This window comes from Schistocerca cancellata, unplaced genomic scaffold (genome assembly GCF_023864275.1).
Source record: "Schistocerca cancellata isolate TAMUIC-IGC-003103 unplaced genomic scaffold, iqSchCanc2.1 HiC_scaffold_307, whole genome shotgun sequence".
NCBI classification, from domain to species: domain Eukaryota; kingdom Metazoa; phylum Arthropoda; class Insecta; order Orthoptera; family Acrididae; genus Schistocerca; species Schistocerca cancellata.
The window spans coordinates 27,991-43,139 of record NW_026046325.1 but is presented as its reverse complement, the minus strand read 5'-3'; the positions used below and the strand labels follow the sequence as shown (position 1 = coordinate 43,139).

Genomic DNA, 15,149 nt, shown 5'->3' with positions numbered 1-15,149 from the left:
AAAAATATTTCTTTTGCAGACTGTGTCCAGCTCGATTACTACGCCCAGAGCGTCGGCTGGGGTGCTTTGATTCAGCCTCAGTAGCAAACCCTGATGTGTGAAGAATGCAAGAACCACTTCCTAAGATGTAGCATTTTTTTTTTAGATTTTGCACCAACTACACTCCTTGATCGCAAACTTTATGCTCTTCCGATCCCCATACGCGCAACTCTCGAACAGGTTTGTGAGATAAAAATCGCATCTCCCCGGCGGGGAATCGAACCCCGGTCTCCCGCGTGACAGGCGGGGATACTAACCACTATACTACCGAGGATGCACTGTAGACAGCTGCCTGTGTGGGAGACACATGTTGCTAGTACCTGCAAACGTCCTACACTAAGTTCGGCGAGTGATAGTGCAGCAATTAAAAATCGGATGTCTCTCCCCGGCGGGGAATCGAACCCCGGTCTCCCGGGTGACAGGCGGGGATACTAACCACTATACTACCGAGGATGCGCTGTAGGCAGCTGCCTGTGTGGGAGACACATGTTGCTAGTACCTGCAAACGTCCTACACTAAGACGGCGAGTGATAGTGCAGCAATTAAAAATCGGATGTCTCTCCCCGGCGGGGAATCGAACCCCGGTCTCCCGGGTGACAGGAGGGGATACTAACCACTATACTACCGAGGAAGACGCAGCTACCGTATCGAATGCACGATTATATTCCTCAAATAGCTGATACATCTCAAACGTAGCCTCCTGTTGCTGTCAGAGACTGTGCCACGAAATAAAAATATGCCCCAGGAGAGGCTCGAACTCACAACCCCGGCATTGCGCACGGCTACTGCCTTATAAGTACCGTGCGCTAACCAATTGCGCCACTGGGCTACAACACAGGGCCCTCAGTCAGTGGTATTCACTTTGCTGGAAACTAGTGGTGGCCACAGAAACATATGTTCGCCACCTGGTGCCATACTGCGACTTTTGCACCTGACTACGAATGGTTTCGTGCTATTCTTGCTTCATATGCTACGCTTACATGCACATCAACCGGCTCTCGTCGTCGAGAAAACATGCGAAAAAGCGCGCCCTTGCCTTCTGCTACCTGTCGAACAGCGAGAGCAGATGCGTGGCAAGCTCTAAGTTCTGCAGGCGCACTGCGGCCACGCAGCTGGACGAGAGGTACCTTCCTTGGGAGCTTGCTGAGCCGTGGAGAACACATTTCTTAGCGAATTGCACTTGTCTCGTAGACAAAATGCTGCCGGTGGCCCTGTGGCGCAACGGATAACGCGTCTGACTACGGATCAGAAGATTCCAGGTTCGAATCTTGGCAGGGTCGGCATTTTGTTAGTTTCCGACGAGTAGCTGGGCAGTGGATTTCGTATGTCGCCGCATCGTGGAGTGCTTTGTTACTCCTGTGCTTCTCGCAGCTGCATGTCGGGGCGATCGTGGTAAATATCGCTGCCTGCAAGCGTCAGCGTAGCGTCAGTCGAGCAAAGTCGAGACAAGTCAAGCTGAGAGCTGTAGGAGATGTTACGCAATCACATGTAGGCGTGTGAAAGCGACGCAGACAACACTGCCCAGGTGTGAGACGTGATGTGACGAAGAGCCAGTACTCTCCCACACAGCAGAGTGGCGCAGTGGAAGCGTGCTGGGCCCATAACCCAGAGGTCCGTGGATCGAAACCACGCTCTGCTAAAAATATTTCTTTTGCAGACTGTGTCCAGCTCGATTACTACGCCCAGAGCGTCGGCTGGGGTGCTTTGATTCAGCCTCAGTAGCAAACCCTGATGTGTGAAGAATGCAAGAACCACTTCCTAAGATGTAGCATTTTTTTTTAGATTTTGCACCAACTACACTCCTTGATCGCAAACTTTATGCTCTTCCGATCCCCATACGCGCAACTCTCGAACAGGTTTGTGAGATAAAAATCGCATCTCCCCGGCGGGAATCGAACCCCGGTCTCCCGCGTGACAGGCGGGGATACTAACCACTATACTACCGAGGATGCACTGTAGACAGCTGCCTGTGTGGGAGACACATGTTGCTAGTACCTGCAAACGTCCTACACTAAGTTCGGCGAGTGATAGTGCAGCAATTAAAAATCGGATGTCTCTCCCCGGCGGGGAATCGAACCCCGGTCTCCCGGGTGACAGGCGGGGATACTAACCACTATACTACCGAGGATGCGCTGTAGGCAGCTGCCTGTGTGGGAGACACATGTTGCTAGTACCTGCAAACGTCCTACACTAAGACGGCGAGTGATAGTGCAGCAATTAAAAATCGGATGTCTCTCCCCGGCGGGGAATCGAACCCCGGTCTCCCGGGTGACAGGAGGGGATACTAACCACTATACTACCGAGGAAGACGCAGCTACCGTATCGAATGCACGATTATATTCCTCAAATAGCTGATACATCTCAAACGTAGCCTCCTGTTGCTGTCAGAGACTGTGCCACGAAATAAAAATATGCCCCAGGAGAGCTCGAACTCACAACCCCGGCATTGCGCACGGCTACTGCCTTATAAGTACCGTGCGCTAACCAATTGCGCCACTGGGGCTACAACACAGGGCCCTCAGTCAGTGGTATTCACTTTGCTGGAAACTAGTGGTGGCCACAGAAACATATGTTCGCCACCTGGTGCCATACTGCGACTTTTGCACCTGACTACGAATGGTTCGTGCTATTCTTGCTTCATATGCTACGCTTACATGCACATCAACCGGCTCTCGTCGTCGAGAAAACATGCGAAAAAAGCGCGCCTTGCCTTCTGCTACCTGTCGAACAGCGAGAGCAGATGCGTGGCAAGCTCTAAGTTCTGCAGGCGCACTGCGGCCACGCAGCTGGACGAGAGGTACCTTCCTTGGTAGCTTGCTGAGCCGTGGAGAACACATTTCTTAGCGAATTGCACTTGTCTCGTAGACAAAATGCTGCCGGTGGCCCTGTGGCGCAACGGATAACGCGTCTGACTACGGATCAGAAGATTCCAGGTTCGAATCTTGGCAGGGTCGGCATTTTGTTAGTTTCCGACGAGTAGCTGGGCAGTGGATTTCGTATGTCGCCGCATCGTGGAGTGCTTTGTTACTCCTGTGCTTCTCGCAGCTGCATGTCGGGGCGATCGTGGTAAATATCGCTGCCTGCAAGCGTCAGCGTAGCGTCAGTCGAGCAAAGTCGAGACAAGTCAAGCTGAGAGCTGTAGGAGATGTTACGCAATCACATGTAGGCGTGTGAAAGCGACGCAGACAACACTGCCCAGGTGTGAGACGTGATGTGACGAAGAGCCAGTACTCTCCCACACAGCAGAGTGGCGCAGTGGAAGCGTGCTGGGCCCATAACCCAGAGGTCCGTGGATCGAAACCACGCTCTGCTAAAAATATTTCTTTTGCAGACTGTGTCCAGCTCGATTACTACGCCCAGAGCGTCGGCTGGGGTGCTTTGATTCAGCCTCAGTAGCAAACCCTGATGCTGTGAAGAATGCAAGAACCACTTCCTAAGATGTAGCATTTTTTTTTAGATTTTGCACCAACTACACTCCTTGATCGCAAACTTTATGCTCTTCCGATCCCCATACGCGCAACTCTCGAACAGGTTTGTGAGATAAAAATCGCATCTCCCCGGCGGGGAATCGAACCCCGGTCTCCCGCGTGACAGGCGGGGATACTAACCACTATACTACCGAGGATGCACTGTAGACAGCTGCCTGTGTGGGAGACACATGTTGCTAGTACCTGCAAACGTCCTACACTAAGTTCGGGCGAGTGATAGTGCAGCAATTAAAAATCGGATGTCTCTCCCCGGCGGGGAATCGAACCCCGGTCTCCCGGGTGACAGGCGGGGATACTAACCACTATACTACCGAGGATGCGCTGTAGGCAGCTGCCTGTGTGGGAGACACATGTTGCTAGTACCTGCAAACGTCCTACACTAAGACGGCGAGTGATAGTGCAGCAATTAAAAATCGGATGTCTCTCCCCGGCGGGGAATCGAACCCCGGTCTCCCGGGTGACAGGAGGGGATACTAACACACATATACTACCGAGGAAGACGCAGCTACCGTATCGAATGCACGATTATATTCCTCAAATAGCTGATACATCTCAAACGTAGCCTCCTGTTGCTGTCAGAGACTGTGCCACGAAATAAAAATATGCCCCAGGAGAGGCTCGAACTCACAACCCCGGCATTGCGCACGGCTACTGCCTTATAAGTACCGTGCGCTAACCAATTGCGCCACTGGGGCTACAACACAGGGCCCTCAGTCAGTGGTATTCACTTTGCTGGAAACTAGTGGTGGCCACAGAAACATATGTTCGCCACCTGGTGCCATACTGCGACTTTTGCACCTGACTACGAATGGTTCGTGCTATTCTTGCTTCATATGCTACGCTTACATGCACATCAACCGGCTCTCGTCGTCGAGAAAACATGCGAAAAAGCGCGCCTTGCCTTCTGCTACCTGTCGAACAGCGAGAGCAGATGCGTGGCAAGCTCTAAGTTCTGCAGGCGCACTGCGGCCACGCAGCTGGACGAGAGGTACCTTCCTTGGTAGCTTGCTGAGCCGTGGAGAACACATTTCTTAGCGAATTGCACTTGTCTCGTAGACAAAATGCTGCCGGTGGCCCTGTGGCGCAACGGATAACGCGTCTGACTACGGATCAGAAGATTCCAGGTTCGAATCTTGGCAGGGTCGGCATTTTGTTAGTTTCCGACGAGTAGCTGGGCAGTGGATTTCGTATGTCGCCGCATCGTGGAGTGCTTTGTTACTCCTGTGCTTCTCGCAGCTGCATGTCGGGGCGATCGTGGTAAATATCGCTGCCTGCAAGCGTCAGCGTAGCGTCAGTCGAGCAAAGTCGAGACAAGTCAAGCTGAGAGCTGTAGGAGATGTTACGCAATCACATGTAGGCGTGTGAAAGCGACGCAGACAACACTGCCCAGGTGTGAGACGTGATGTGACGAAGAGCCAGTACTCTCCCACACAGCAGAGTGGCGCAAGGGTGGGGAAGCGTGCTGGGCCCATAACCCAGAGGTCCGTGGATCGAAACCACGCTCTGCTAAAAATATTTCTTTTGCAGACTGTGTCCAGCTCGATTACTACGCCCAGAGCGTCGGCTGGGGTGCTTTGATTCAGCCTCAGTAGCAAACCCTGATGTGTGAAGAATGCAAGAACCACTTCCTAAGATGTAGCATTTTTTTTTAGATTTTGCACCAACTACACTCCTTGATCGCAAACTTTATGCTCTTCCGATCCCCATACGCGCAACTCTCGAACAGGTTTGTGAGATAAAAATCGCATCTCCCCGGCGGGGAATCGAACCCCGGTCTCCCGCGTGACAGGCGGGGATACTAACCACTATACTACCGAGGATGCACTGTAGACAGCTGCCTGTGTGGGAGACACATGTTGCTAGTACCTGCAAACGTCCTACACTAAGTTCGGCGAGTGATAGTGCAGCAATTAAAAATCGGATGTCTCTCCCCGGCGGGGAATCGAACCCCCGGTCTCCCGGGTGACAGGCGGGGATACTAACCACTATACTACCGAGGATGCGCTGTAGGCAGCTGCCTGTGTGGGAGACACATGTTGCTAGTACCTGCAAACGTCCTACACTAAGACGGCGAGTGATAGTGCAGCAATTAAAAATCGGATGTCTCTCCCCGGCGGGGAATCGAACCCCGGTCTCCCGGGTGACAGGAGGGGATACTAACCACTATACTACCGAGGAAGACGCAGCTACCGTATCGAATGCACGATTATATTCCTCAAATAGCTGATACATCTCAAACGTAGCCTCCTGTTGCTGTCAGAGACTGTGCCACGAAATAAAAATATGCCCCAGGAGAGGCTCGAACTCACAACCCCGGCATTGCGCACGGCTACTGCCTTATAAGTACCGTGCGCTAACCAATTGCGCCACTGGGGCTACAACACAGGGCCCTCAGTCAGTGGTATTCACTTTGCTGGAAACTAGTGGTGGCCACAGAAACATATGTTCGCCACCTGGTGCCATACTGCGACTTTTGCACCTGACTACGAATGGTTCGTGCTATTCTTGCTTCATATGCTACGCTTACATGCACATCAACCGGCTCTCGTCGTCGAGAAAACATGCGAAAAAGCGCGCCTTGCCTTCTGCTACCTGTCGAACAGCGAGAGCAGATGCGTGGCAAGCTCTAAGTTCTGCAGGCGCACTGCGGCCACGCAGCTGGACGAGAGGTACCTTCCTTGGGAGCTTGCTGAGCCGTGGAGAACACATTTCTTAGCGAATTGCACTTGTCTCGTAGACAAAATGCTGCCGGTGGCCCTGTGGCGCAACGGATAACGCGTCTGACTACGGATCAGAAGATTCCAGGTTCGAATCTTGGCAGGGTCGGCATTTTGTTAGTTTCCGACGAGTAGCTGGGCAGTGGATTTCGTATGTCGCCGCATCGTGGAGTGCTTTGTTACTCCTGTGCTTCTCGCAGCTGCATGTCGGGGCGATCGTGGTAAATATCGCTGCCTGCAAGCGTCAGCGTAGCGTCAGTCGAGCAAAGTCGAGACAAGTCAAGCTGAGAGCTGTAGGAGATGTTACGCAATCACATGTAGGCGTGTGAAAGCGACGCAGACAACACTGCCCAGGTGTGAGACGTGATGTGACGAAGAGCCAGTACTCTCCCACACAGCAGAGTGGCGCAGTGGAAGCGTGCTGGGCCCATAACCCAGAGGTCCGTGGATCGAAACCACGCTCTGCTAAAAATATTTCTTTTGCAGACTGTGTCCAGCTCGATTACTACGCCCAGAGCGTCGGCTGGGGTGCTTTGATTCAGCCTCAGTAGCAAACCCTGATGTGTGAAGAATGCAAGAACCACTTCCTAAGATGTAGCATTTTTTTTTAGATTTTGCACCAACTACACTCCTTGATCGCAAACTTTATGCTCTTCCGATCCCCATACGCGCAACTCTCGAACAGGTTTGTGAGATAAAAATCGCATCTCCCCGGCGGGGAATCGAACCCCGGTCTCCCGCGTGACAGGCGGGGATACTAACCACTATACTACCGAGGATGCACTGTAGACAGCTGCCTGTGTGGGAGACACATGTTGCTAGTACCTGCAAACGTCCTACACTAAGTTCGGCGAGTGATAGTGCAGCAATTAAAAATCGGATGTCTCTCCCCGGCGGGGAATCGAACCCCGGTCTCCCGGGTGACAGGCGGGGATACTAACCACTATACTACCGAGGATGCGCTGTAGGCAGCTGCCTGTGTGGGAGACACATGTTGCTAGTACCTGCAAACGTCCTACACTAAGACGGCGAGTGATAGTGCAGCAATTAAAAATCGGATGTCTCTCCCCGGCGGGGAATCGAACCCCGGTCTCCCGGGTGACAGGAGGGGATACTAACCACTATACTACCGAGGAAGACGCAGCTACCGTATCGAATGCACGATTATATTCCTCAAATAGCTGATACATCTCAAACGTAGCCTCCTGTTGCTGTCAGAGACTGTGCCACGAAATAAAAATATGCCCCAGGAGAGGCTCGAACTCACAACCCCGGCATTGCGCACGGCTACTGCCTTATAAGTACCGTGCGCTAACCAATTGCGCCACTGGGGCTACAACACAGGGCCCTCAGTCAGTGGTATTCACTTTGCTGGAAACTAGTGGTGGCCACAGAAACATATGTTCGCCACCTGGTGCCATACTGCGACTTTTGCACCTGACTACGAATGGTTCGTGCTATTCTTGCTTCATATGCTACGCTTACATGCACATCAACCGGCTCTCGTCGTCGAGAAAACATGCGAAAAAGCGCGCCTTGCCTTCTGCTACCTGTCGAACAGCGAGAGCAGATGCGTGGCAAGCTCTAAGTTCTGCAGGCGCACTGCGGCCACGCAGCTGGACGAGAGGTACCTTCCTTGGTAGCTTGCTGAGCCGTGGAGAACACATTTCTTAGCGAATTGCACTTGTCTCGTAGACAAAATGCTGCCGGTGGCCCTGTGGCGCAACGGATAACGCGTCTGACTACGGATCAGAAGATTCCAGGTTCGAATCTTGGCAGGGTCGGCATTTTGTTAGTTTCCGACGAGTAGCTGGGCAGTGGATTTCGTATGTCGCCGCATCGTGGAGTGCTTTGTTACTCCTGTGCTTCTCGCAGCTGCATGTCGGGGCGATCGTGGTAAATATCGCTGCCTGCAAGCGTCAGCGTAGCGTCAGTCGAGCAAAGTCGAGACAAGTCAAGCTGAGAGCTGTAGGAGATGTTACGCAATCACATGTAGGCGTGTGAAAGCGACGCAGACAACACTGCCCAGGTGTGAGACGTGATGTGACGAAGAGCCAGTACTCTCCCACACAGCAGAGTGGCGCAGTGGAAGCGTGCTGGGCCCATAACCCAGAGGTCCGTGGATCGAAACCACGCTCTGCTAAAAATATTTCTTTTGCAGACTGTGTCCAGCTCGATTACTACGCCCAGAGCGTCGGCTGGGGTGCTTTGATTCAGCCTCAGTAGCAAACCCTGATGTGTGAAGAATGCAAGAACCACTTCCTAAGATGTAGCATTTTTTTTTAGATTTTGCACCAACTACACTCCTTGATCGCAAACTTTATGCTCTTCCGATCCCCATACGCGCAACTCTCGAACAGGTTTGTGAGATAAAAATCGCATCTCCCCGGCGGGGAATCGAACCCCGGTCTCCCGCGTGACAGGCGGGGATACTAACCACTATACTACCGAGGATGCACTGTAGACAGCTGCCTGTGTGGGAGACACATGTTGCTAGTACCTGCAAACGTCCTACACTAAGTTCGGCGAGTGATAGTGCAGCAATTAAAAATCGGATGTCTCTCCCCGGCGGGGAATCGAACCCCGGTCTCCCGGGTGACAGGCGGGGGATACTAACCACTATACTACCGAGGATGCGCTGTAGGCAGCTGCCTGTGTGGGAGACACATGTTGCTAGTACCTGCAAACGTCCTACACTAAGACGGCGAGTGATAGTGCAGCAATTAAAATTCGGATGTCTCTCCCCGGCGGGGAATCGAACCCCGGTCTCCCGGGTGACAGGAGGGGATACTAACCACTATACTACCGAGGAAGACGCAGCTACCGTATCGAATGCACGATTATATTCCTCAAATAGCTGATACATCTCAAACGTAGCCTCCTGTTGCTGTCAGAGACTGTGCCACGAAATAAAAATATGCCCCAGGAGAGGCTCGAACTCACAACCCCGGCATTGCGCACGGCTACTGCCTTATAAGTACCGTGCGCTAACCAATTGCGCCACTGGGGGCTACAACACAGGGCCCTCAGTCAGTGGTATTCACTTTGCTGGAAACTAGTGGTGGCCACAGAAACATATGTTCGCCACCTGGTGCCATACTGCGACTTTTGCACCTGACTACGAATGGTTCGTGCTATTCTTGCTTCATATGCTACGCTTACATGCACATCAACCGGCTCTCGTCGTCGAGAAAACATGCGAAAAAGCGCGCCTTGCCTTCTGCTACCTGTCGAACAGCGAGAGCAGATGCGTGGCAAGCTCTAAGTTCTGCAGGCGCACTGCGGCCACGCAGCTGGACGAGAGGTACCTTCCTTGGGAGCTTGCTGAGCCGTGGAGAACACATTTCTTAGCGAATTGCACTTGTCTCGTAGACAAAATGCTGCCGGTGGCCCTGTGGCGCAACGGATAACGCGTCTGACTACGGATCAGAAGATTCCAGGTTCGAATCTTGGCAGGGTCGGCATTTTGTTAGTTTCCGACGAGTAGCTGGGCAGTGGATTTCGTATGTCGCCGCATCGTGGAGTGCTTTGTTACTCCTGTGCTTCTCGCAGCTGCATGTCGGGGCGATCGTGGTAAATATCGCTGCCTGCAAGCGTCAGCGTAGCGTCAGTCGAGCAAAGTCGAGACAAGTCAAGCTGAGAGCTGTAGGAGATGTTACGCAATCACATGTAGGCGTGTGAAAGCGACGCAGACAACACTGCCCAGGTGTGAGACGTGATGTGACGAAGAGCCAGTACTCTCCCACACAGCAGAGTGGCGCAGTGGAAGCGTGCTGGGCCCATAACCCAGAGGTCCGTGGATCGAAACCACGCTCTGCTAAAAATATTTCTTTTGCAGACTGTGTCCAGCTCGATTACTACGCCCAGAGCGTCGGCTGGGGTGCTTTGATTCAGCCTCAGTAGCAAACCCTGATGTGTGAAGAATGCAAGAACCACTTCCTAAGATGTAGCATTTTTTTTTAGATTTTGCACCAACTACACTCCTTGATCGCAAACTTTATGCTCTTCCGATCCCCATACGCGCAACTCTCGAACAGGTTTGTGAGATAAAAATCGCATCTCCCCGGCGGGGAATCGAACCCCGGTCTCCCGCGTGACAGGCGGGGATACTAACCACTATACTACCGAGGATGCACTGTAGACAGCTGCCTGTGTGGGAGACACATGTTGCTAGTACCTGCAAACGTCCTACACTAAGTTCGGCGAGTGATAGTGCAGCAATTAAAAATCGGATGTCTCTCCCCGGCGGGGAATCGAACCCCGGTCTCCCGGGTGACAGGCGGGGATACTAACCACTATACTACCGAGGATGCGCTGTAGGCAGCTGCCTGTGTGGGAGACACATGTTGCTAGTACCTGCAAACGTCCTACACTAAGACGGCGAGTGATAGTGCAGCAATTAAAAATCGGATGTCTCTCCCCGGCGGGGAATCGAACCCCGGTCTCCCGGGTGACAGGAGGGGATACTAACCACTATACTACCGAGGAAGACGCAGCTACCGTATCGAATGCACGATTATATTCCTCAAATAGCTGATACATCTCAAACGTAGCCTCCTGTTGCTGTCAGAGACTGTGCCACGAAATAAAAATATGCCCCAGGAGAGGCTCGAACTCACAACCCCGGCATTGCGCACGGCTACTGCCTTATAAGTACCGTGCGCTAACCAATTGCGCCACTGGGGCTACAACACAGGGCCCTCAGTCAGTGGTATTCACTTTGCTGGAAACTAGTGGTGGCCACAGAAACATATGTTCGCCACCTGGTGCCATACTGCGACTTTTGCACCTGACTACGAATGGTTCGTGCTATTCTTGCTTCATATGCTACGCTTACATGCACATCAACCGGCTCTCGTCGTCGAGAAAACATGCGAAAAAGCGCGCCTTGCCTTCTGCTACCTGTCGAACAGCGAGAGCAGATGCGTGGCAAGCTCTAAGTTCTGCAGGCGCACTGCGGCCACGCAGCTGGACGAGAGGTACCTTCCTTGGTAGCTTGCTGAGCCGTGGAGAACACATTTCTTAGCGAATTGCACTTGTCTCGTAGACAAAATGCTGCCGGTGGCCCTGTGGCGCAACGGATAACGCGTCTGACTACGGATCAGAAGATTCCAGGTTCGAATCTTGGCAGGGTCGGCATTTTGTTAGTTTCCGACGAGTAGCTGGGCAGTGGATTTCGTATGTCGCCGCATCGTGGAGTGCTTTGTTACTCCTGTGCTTCTCGCAGCTGCATGTCGGGGCGATCGTGGTAAATATCGCTGCCTGCAAGCGTCAGCGTAGCGTCAGTCGAGCAAAGTCGAGACAAGTCAAGCTGAGAGCTGTAGGAGATGTTACGCAATCACATGTAGGCGTGTGAAAGCGACGCAGACAACACTGCCCAGGTGTGAGACGTGATGTGACGAAGAGCCAGTACTCTCCCACACAGCAGAGTGGCGCAGTGGAAGCGTGCTGGGCCCATAACCCAGAGGTCCGTGGATCGAAACCACGCTCTGCTAAAAATATTTCTTTTGCAGACTGTGTCCAGCTCGATTACTACGCCCAGAGCGTCGGCTGGGGTGCTTTGATTCAGCCTCAGTAGCAAACCCTGATGTGTGAAGAATGCAAGAACCACTTCCTAAGATGTAGCATTTTTTTTTAGATTTTGCACCAACTACACTCCTTGATCGCAAACTTTATGCTCTTCCGATCCCCATACGCGCAACTCTCGAACAGGTTTGTGAGATAAAAATCGCATCTCCCCGGCGGGGAATCGAACCCCGGTCTCCCGCGTGACAGGCGGGGATACTAACCACTATACTACCGAGGATGCACTGTAGACAGCTGCCTGTGTGGGAGACACATGTTGCTAGTACCTGCAAACGTCCTACACTAAGTTCGGCGAGTGATAGTGCAGCAATTAAAAATCGGATGTCTCTCCCCGGCGGGGAATCGAACCCCGGTCTCCCGGGTGACAGGCGGGGATACTAACCACTATACTACCGAGGATGCGCTGTAGGCAGCTGCCTGTGTGGGAGACACATGTTGCTAGTACCTGCAAACGTCCTACACTAAGACGGCGAGTGATAGTGCAGCAATTAAAAATCGGATGTCTCTCCCCGGCGGGGAATCGAACCCCGGTCTCCCGGGTGACAGGAGGGGATACTAACCACTATACTACCGAGGAAGACGCAGCTACCGTATCGAATGCACGATTATATTCCTCAAATAGCTGATACATCTCAAACGTAGCCTCCTGTTGCTGTCAGAGACTGTGCCACGAAATAAAAATATGCCCCAGGAGAGGCTCGAACTCACAACCCCGGCATTGCGCACGGCTACTGCCTTATAAGTACCGTGCGCTAACCAATTGCGCCACTGGGGCTACAACACAGGGCCCTCAGTCAGTGGTATTCACTTTGCTGGAAACTAGTGGTGGCCACAGAAACATATGTTCGCCACCTGGTGCCATACTGCGACTTTTGCACCTGACTACGAATGGTTCGTGCTATTCTTGCTTCATATGCTACGCTTACATGCACATCAACCGGCTCTCGTCGTCGAGAAAACATGCGAAAAAGCGCGCCTTGCCTTCTGCTACCTGTCGAACAGCGAGAGCAGATGCGTGGCAAGCTCTAAGTTCTGCAGGCGCACTGCGGCCACGCAGCTGGACGAGAGGTACCTTCCTTGGTAGCTTGCTGAGCCGTGGAGAACACATTTCTTAGCGAATTGCACTTGTCTCGTAGACAAAATGCTGCCGGTGGCCCTGTGGCGCAACGGATAACGCGTCTGACTACGGATCAGAAGATTCCAGGTTCGAATCTTGGCAGGGTCGGCATTTTGTTAGTTTCCGACGAGTAGCTGGGCAGTGGATTTCGTATGTCGCCGCATCGTGGAGTGCTTTGTTACTCCTGTGCTTCTCGCAGCTGCATGTCGGGGCGATCGTGGTAAATATCGCTGCCTGCAAGCGTCAGCGTAGCGTCAGTCGAGCAAAGTCGAGACAAGTCAAGCTGAGAGCTGTAGGAGATGTTACGCAATCACATGTAGGCGTGTGAAAGCGACGCAGACAACACTGCCCAGGTGTGAGACGTGATGTGACGAAGAGCCAGTACTCTCCCACACAGCAGAGTGGCGCAGTGGAAGCGTGCTGGGCCCATAACCCAGAGGTCCGTGGATCGAAACCACGCTCTGCTAAAAATATTTCTTTTGCAGACTGTGTCCAGCTCGATTACTACGCCCAGAGCGTCGGCTGGGGTGCTTTGATTCAGCCTCAGTAGCAAACCCTGATGTGTGAAGAATGCAAGAACCACTTCCTAAGATGTAGCATTTTTTTTTAGATTTTGCACCAACTACACTCCTTGATCGCAAACTTTATGCTCTTCCGATCCCCATACGCGCAACTCTCGAACAGGTTTGTGAGATAAAAATCGCATCTCCCCGGCGGGGAATCGAACCCCGGTCTCCCGCGTGACAGGCGGGGATACTAACCACTATACTACCGAGGATGCACTGTAGACAGCTGCCTGTGTGGGAGACACATGTTGCTAGTACCTGCAAACGTCCTACACTAAGTTCGGCGAGTGATAGTGCAGCAATTAAAAATCGGATGTCTCTCCCCGGCGGGGAATCGAACCCCGGTCTCCCGGGTGACAGGCGGGGATACTAACCACTATACTACCGAGGATGCGCTGTAGGCAGCTGCCTGTGTGGGAGACACATGTTGCTAGTACCTGCAAACGTCCTACACTAAGACGGCGAGTGATAGTGCAGCAATTAAAAATCGGATGTCTCTCCCCGGCGGGGAATCGAACCCCGGTCTCCCGGGTGACAGGCGGGGATACTAACCACTATACTACCGAGGATGCGCTGTAGGCAGCTGCCTGTGTGGGAGACACATGTTGCTAGTACCTGCAAACGTCCTACACTAAGACGGCGAGTGATAGTGCAGCAATTAAAAATCGGATGTCTCTCCCCGGCGGGGAATCGAACCCCGGTCTCCCGGGTGACAGGAGGGGATACTAACCACTATACTACCGAGGAAGACGCAGCTACCGTATCGAATGCACGATTATATTCCTCAAATAGCTGATACATCTCAAACGTAGCCTCCTGTTGCTGTCAGAGACTGTGCCACGAAATAAAAATATGCCCCAGGAGAGGCTCGAACTCACAACCCCGGCATTGCGCACGGCTACTGCCTTATAAGTACCGTGCGCTAACCAATTGCGCCACTGGGGCTACAACACAGGGCCCTCAGTCAGTGGTATTCACTTTGCTGGAAACTAGTGGTGGCCACAGAAACATATGTTCGCCACCTGGTGCCATACTGCGACTTTTGCACCTGACTACGAATGGTTCGTGCTATTCTTGCTTCATATGCTACGCTTACATGCACATCAACCGGCTCTCGTCGTCGAGAAAACATGCGAAAAAGCGCGCCTTGCCTTCTGCTACCTGTCGAACAGCGAGAGCAGATGCGTGGCAAGCTCTAAGTTCTGCAGGCGCACTGCGGCCACGCAGCTGGACGAGAGGTACCTTCCTTGGGAGCTTGCTGAGCCGTGGAGAACACATTTCTTAGCGAATTGCACTTGTCTCGTAGACAAAATGCTGCCGGTGGCCCTGTGGCGCAACGGATAACGCGTCTGACTACGGATCAGAAGATTCCAGGTTCGAATCTTGGCAGGGTCGGCATTTTGTTAGTTTCCGACGAGTAGCTGGGCAGTGGATTTCGTATGTCGCCGCATCGTGGAGTGCTTTGTTACTCCTGTGCTTCTCGCAGCTGCATGTCGGGGCGATCGTGGTAAATATCGCTGCCTGCAAGCGTCAGCGTAGCGTCAGTCGAGCAAAGTCGAGACAAGTCAAGCTGAGAGCTGTAGGAGATGTTACGCAATCACATGTAGGCGTGTGAAAGCGACGCAGACAACACTGC

The 15,149-nt window shown here is 52.8% G+C and overlaps 39 non-coding genes across 39 annotated transcripts; 16 read left to right on the top strand and 23 right to left on the bottom strand.

Annotated features, from left to right (window-relative positions):
• Positions 1 to 241: 241 nt before the first annotated feature.
• Positions 242 to 313, bottom strand: Trnad-guc (transfer RNA aspartic acid (anticodon GUC)). The gene has a single exon. It is a non-coding gene; the product is annotated as a tRNA-Asp (tRNA).
• Positions 314 to 420: 107 nt separating this feature from the next.
• Trnad-guc (transfer RNA aspartic acid (anticodon GUC)) lies at positions 421 to 492 on the bottom strand. Its single transcript has one exon. It is a non-coding gene; the product is annotated as a tRNA-Asp (tRNA).
• A 754-nt stretch (positions 493 to 1,246) lies between these two features.
• Trnar-acg (transfer RNA arginine (anticodon ACG)) lies at positions 1,247 to 1,319 on the top strand. The gene has a single exon. It is a non-coding gene; the product is annotated as a tRNA-Arg (tRNA).
• Positions 1,320 to 1,606: 287 nt separating this feature from the next.
• Positions 1,607 to 1,678, top strand: Trnam-cau (transfer RNA methionine (anticodon CAU)). Its single transcript has one exon. It is a non-coding gene; the product is annotated as a tRNA-Met (tRNA).
• A 417-nt stretch (positions 1,679 to 2,095) lies between these two features.
• Positions 2,096 to 2,167, bottom strand: Trnad-guc (transfer RNA aspartic acid (anticodon GUC)). The gene has a single exon. It is a non-coding gene; the product is annotated as a tRNA-Asp (tRNA).
• Positions 2,168 to 2,920: 753 nt separating this feature from the next.
• Positions 2,921 to 2,993, top strand: Trnar-acg (transfer RNA arginine (anticodon ACG)). The gene has a single exon. It is a non-coding gene; the product is annotated as a tRNA-Arg (tRNA).
• Positions 2,994 to 3,280: 287 nt separating this feature from the next.
• On the top strand, positions 3,281 to 3,352 carry Trnam-cau (transfer RNA methionine (anticodon CAU)). Its single transcript has one exon. It is a non-coding gene; the product is annotated as a tRNA-Met (tRNA).
• Positions 3,353 to 3,592: 240 nt separating this feature from the next.
• On the bottom strand, positions 3,593 to 3,664 carry Trnad-guc (transfer RNA aspartic acid (anticodon GUC)). The gene has a single exon. It is a non-coding gene; the product is annotated as a tRNA-Asp (tRNA).
• A 108-nt stretch (positions 3,665 to 3,772) lies between these two features.
• On the bottom strand, positions 3,773 to 3,844 carry Trnad-guc (transfer RNA aspartic acid (anticodon GUC)). Its single transcript has one exon. It is a non-coding gene; the product is annotated as a tRNA-Asp (tRNA).
• Positions 3,845 to 4,130: 286 nt separating this feature from the next.
• Trnai-uau (transfer RNA isoleucine (anticodon UAU)) lies at positions 4,131 to 4,222 on the bottom strand. Its single transcript is given in 2 exon segments — positions 4,131 to 4,166; positions 4,185 to 4,222. It is a non-coding gene; the product is annotated as a tRNA-Ile (tRNA).
• A 377-nt stretch (positions 4,223 to 4,599) lies between these two features.
• On the top strand, positions 4,600 to 4,672 carry Trnar-acg (transfer RNA arginine (anticodon ACG)). The gene has a single exon. It is a non-coding gene; the product is annotated as a tRNA-Arg (tRNA).
• Positions 4,673 to 5,275: 603 nt separating this feature from the next.
• Trnad-guc (transfer RNA aspartic acid (anticodon GUC)) lies at positions 5,276 to 5,347 on the bottom strand. The gene has a single exon. It is a non-coding gene; the product is annotated as a tRNA-Asp (tRNA).
• A 464-nt stretch (positions 5,348 to 5,811) lies between these two features.
• Trnai-uau (transfer RNA isoleucine (anticodon UAU)) lies at positions 5,812 to 5,903 on the bottom strand. Its single transcript is given in 2 exon segments — positions 5,812 to 5,847; positions 5,866 to 5,903. It is a non-coding gene; the product is annotated as a tRNA-Ile (tRNA).
• A 377-nt stretch (positions 5,904 to 6,280) lies between these two features.
• On the top strand, positions 6,281 to 6,353 carry Trnar-acg (transfer RNA arginine (anticodon ACG)). The gene has a single exon. It is a non-coding gene; the product is annotated as a tRNA-Arg (tRNA).
• Positions 6,354 to 6,640: 287 nt separating this feature from the next.
• Positions 6,641 to 6,712, top strand: Trnam-cau (transfer RNA methionine (anticodon CAU)). The gene has a single exon. It is a non-coding gene; the product is annotated as a tRNA-Met (tRNA).
• Positions 6,713 to 6,951: 239 nt separating this feature from the next.
• Trnad-guc (transfer RNA aspartic acid (anticodon GUC)) lies at positions 6,952 to 7,023 on the bottom strand. The gene has a single exon. It is a non-coding gene; the product is annotated as a tRNA-Asp (tRNA).
• Positions 7,024 to 7,130: 107 nt separating this feature from the next.
• Positions 7,131 to 7,202, bottom strand: Trnad-guc (transfer RNA aspartic acid (anticodon GUC)). Its single transcript has one exon. It is a non-coding gene; the product is annotated as a tRNA-Asp (tRNA).
• Positions 7,203 to 7,486: 284 nt separating this feature from the next.
• On the bottom strand, positions 7,487 to 7,578 carry Trnai-uau (transfer RNA isoleucine (anticodon UAU)). Its single transcript is given in 2 exon segments — positions 7,487 to 7,522; positions 7,541 to 7,578. It is a non-coding gene; the product is annotated as a tRNA-Ile (tRNA).
• Positions 7,579 to 7,955: 377 nt separating this feature from the next.
• Trnar-acg (transfer RNA arginine (anticodon ACG)) lies at positions 7,956 to 8,028 on the top strand. The gene has a single exon. It is a non-coding gene; the product is annotated as a tRNA-Arg (tRNA).
• Positions 8,029 to 8,315: 287 nt separating this feature from the next.
• Positions 8,316 to 8,387, top strand: Trnam-cau (transfer RNA methionine (anticodon CAU)). Its single transcript has one exon. It is a non-coding gene; the product is annotated as a tRNA-Met (tRNA).
• A 239-nt stretch (positions 8,388 to 8,626) lies between these two features.
• Positions 8,627 to 8,698, bottom strand: Trnad-guc (transfer RNA aspartic acid (anticodon GUC)). The gene has a single exon. It is a non-coding gene; the product is annotated as a tRNA-Asp (tRNA).
• A 464-nt stretch (positions 8,699 to 9,162) lies between these two features.
• On the bottom strand, positions 9,163 to 9,255 carry Trnai-uau (transfer RNA isoleucine (anticodon UAU)). Its single transcript is given in 2 exon segments — positions 9,163 to 9,198; positions 9,217 to 9,255. It is a non-coding gene; the product is annotated as a tRNA-Ile (tRNA).
• Positions 9,256 to 9,632: 377 nt separating this feature from the next.
• On the top strand, positions 9,633 to 9,705 carry Trnar-acg (transfer RNA arginine (anticodon ACG)). The gene has a single exon. It is a non-coding gene; the product is annotated as a tRNA-Arg (tRNA).
• Positions 9,706 to 9,992: 287 nt separating this feature from the next.
• Positions 9,993 to 10,064, top strand: Trnam-cau (transfer RNA methionine (anticodon CAU)). Its single transcript has one exon. It is a non-coding gene; the product is annotated as a tRNA-Met (tRNA).
• A 239-nt stretch (positions 10,065 to 10,303) lies between these two features.
• On the bottom strand, positions 10,304 to 10,375 carry Trnad-guc (transfer RNA aspartic acid (anticodon GUC)). Its single transcript has one exon. It is a non-coding gene; the product is annotated as a tRNA-Asp (tRNA).
• A 107-nt stretch (positions 10,376 to 10,482) lies between these two features.
• Positions 10,483 to 10,554, bottom strand: Trnad-guc (transfer RNA aspartic acid (anticodon GUC)). The gene has a single exon. It is a non-coding gene; the product is annotated as a tRNA-Asp (tRNA).
• A 284-nt stretch (positions 10,555 to 10,838) lies between these two features.
• Positions 10,839 to 10,930, bottom strand: Trnai-uau (transfer RNA isoleucine (anticodon UAU)). The gene is given in 2 exon segments: positions 10,839 to 10,874; positions 10,893 to 10,930. It is a non-coding gene; the product is annotated as a tRNA-Ile (tRNA).
• Positions 10,931 to 11,307: 377 nt separating this feature from the next.
• Trnar-acg (transfer RNA arginine (anticodon ACG)) lies at positions 11,308 to 11,380 on the top strand. The gene has a single exon. It is a non-coding gene; the product is annotated as a tRNA-Arg (tRNA).
• Positions 11,381 to 11,667: 287 nt separating this feature from the next.
• On the top strand, positions 11,668 to 11,739 carry Trnam-cau (transfer RNA methionine (anticodon CAU)). Its single transcript has one exon. It is a non-coding gene; the product is annotated as a tRNA-Met (tRNA).
• A 239-nt stretch (positions 11,740 to 11,978) lies between these two features.
• Positions 11,979 to 12,050, bottom strand: Trnad-guc (transfer RNA aspartic acid (anticodon GUC)). The gene has a single exon. It is a non-coding gene; the product is annotated as a tRNA-Asp (tRNA).
• Positions 12,051 to 12,157: 107 nt separating this feature from the next.
• On the bottom strand, positions 12,158 to 12,229 carry Trnad-guc (transfer RNA aspartic acid (anticodon GUC)). The gene has a single exon. It is a non-coding gene; the product is annotated as a tRNA-Asp (tRNA).
• Positions 12,230 to 12,513: 284 nt separating this feature from the next.
• On the bottom strand, positions 12,514 to 12,605 carry Trnai-uau (transfer RNA isoleucine (anticodon UAU)). Its single transcript is given in 2 exon segments — positions 12,514 to 12,549; positions 12,568 to 12,605. It is a non-coding gene; the product is annotated as a tRNA-Ile (tRNA).
• A 377-nt stretch (positions 12,606 to 12,982) lies between these two features.
• On the top strand, positions 12,983 to 13,055 carry Trnar-acg (transfer RNA arginine (anticodon ACG)). Its single transcript has one exon. It is a non-coding gene; the product is annotated as a tRNA-Arg (tRNA).
• A 287-nt stretch (positions 13,056 to 13,342) lies between these two features.
• On the top strand, positions 13,343 to 13,414 carry Trnam-cau (transfer RNA methionine (anticodon CAU)). The gene has a single exon. It is a non-coding gene; the product is annotated as a tRNA-Met (tRNA).
• Positions 13,415 to 13,653: 239 nt separating this feature from the next.
• Positions 13,654 to 13,725, bottom strand: Trnad-guc (transfer RNA aspartic acid (anticodon GUC)). Its single transcript has one exon. It is a non-coding gene; the product is annotated as a tRNA-Asp (tRNA).
• A 107-nt stretch (positions 13,726 to 13,832) lies between these two features.
• Positions 13,833 to 13,904, bottom strand: Trnad-guc (transfer RNA aspartic acid (anticodon GUC)). Its single transcript has one exon. It is a non-coding gene; the product is annotated as a tRNA-Asp (tRNA).
• Positions 13,905 to 14,010: 106 nt separating this feature from the next.
• Positions 14,011 to 14,082, bottom strand: Trnad-guc (transfer RNA aspartic acid (anticodon GUC)). Its single transcript has one exon. It is a non-coding gene; the product is annotated as a tRNA-Asp (tRNA).
• Positions 14,083 to 14,366: 284 nt separating this feature from the next.
• Trnai-uau (transfer RNA isoleucine (anticodon UAU)) lies at positions 14,367 to 14,458 on the bottom strand. Its single transcript is given in 2 exon segments — positions 14,367 to 14,402; positions 14,421 to 14,458. It is a non-coding gene; the product is annotated as a tRNA-Ile (tRNA).
• Positions 14,459 to 14,835: 377 nt separating this feature from the next.
• Positions 14,836 to 14,908, top strand: Trnar-acg (transfer RNA arginine (anticodon ACG)). The gene has a single exon. It is a non-coding gene; the product is annotated as a tRNA-Arg (tRNA).
• Positions 14,909 to 15,149: the final 241 nt, after the last annotated feature.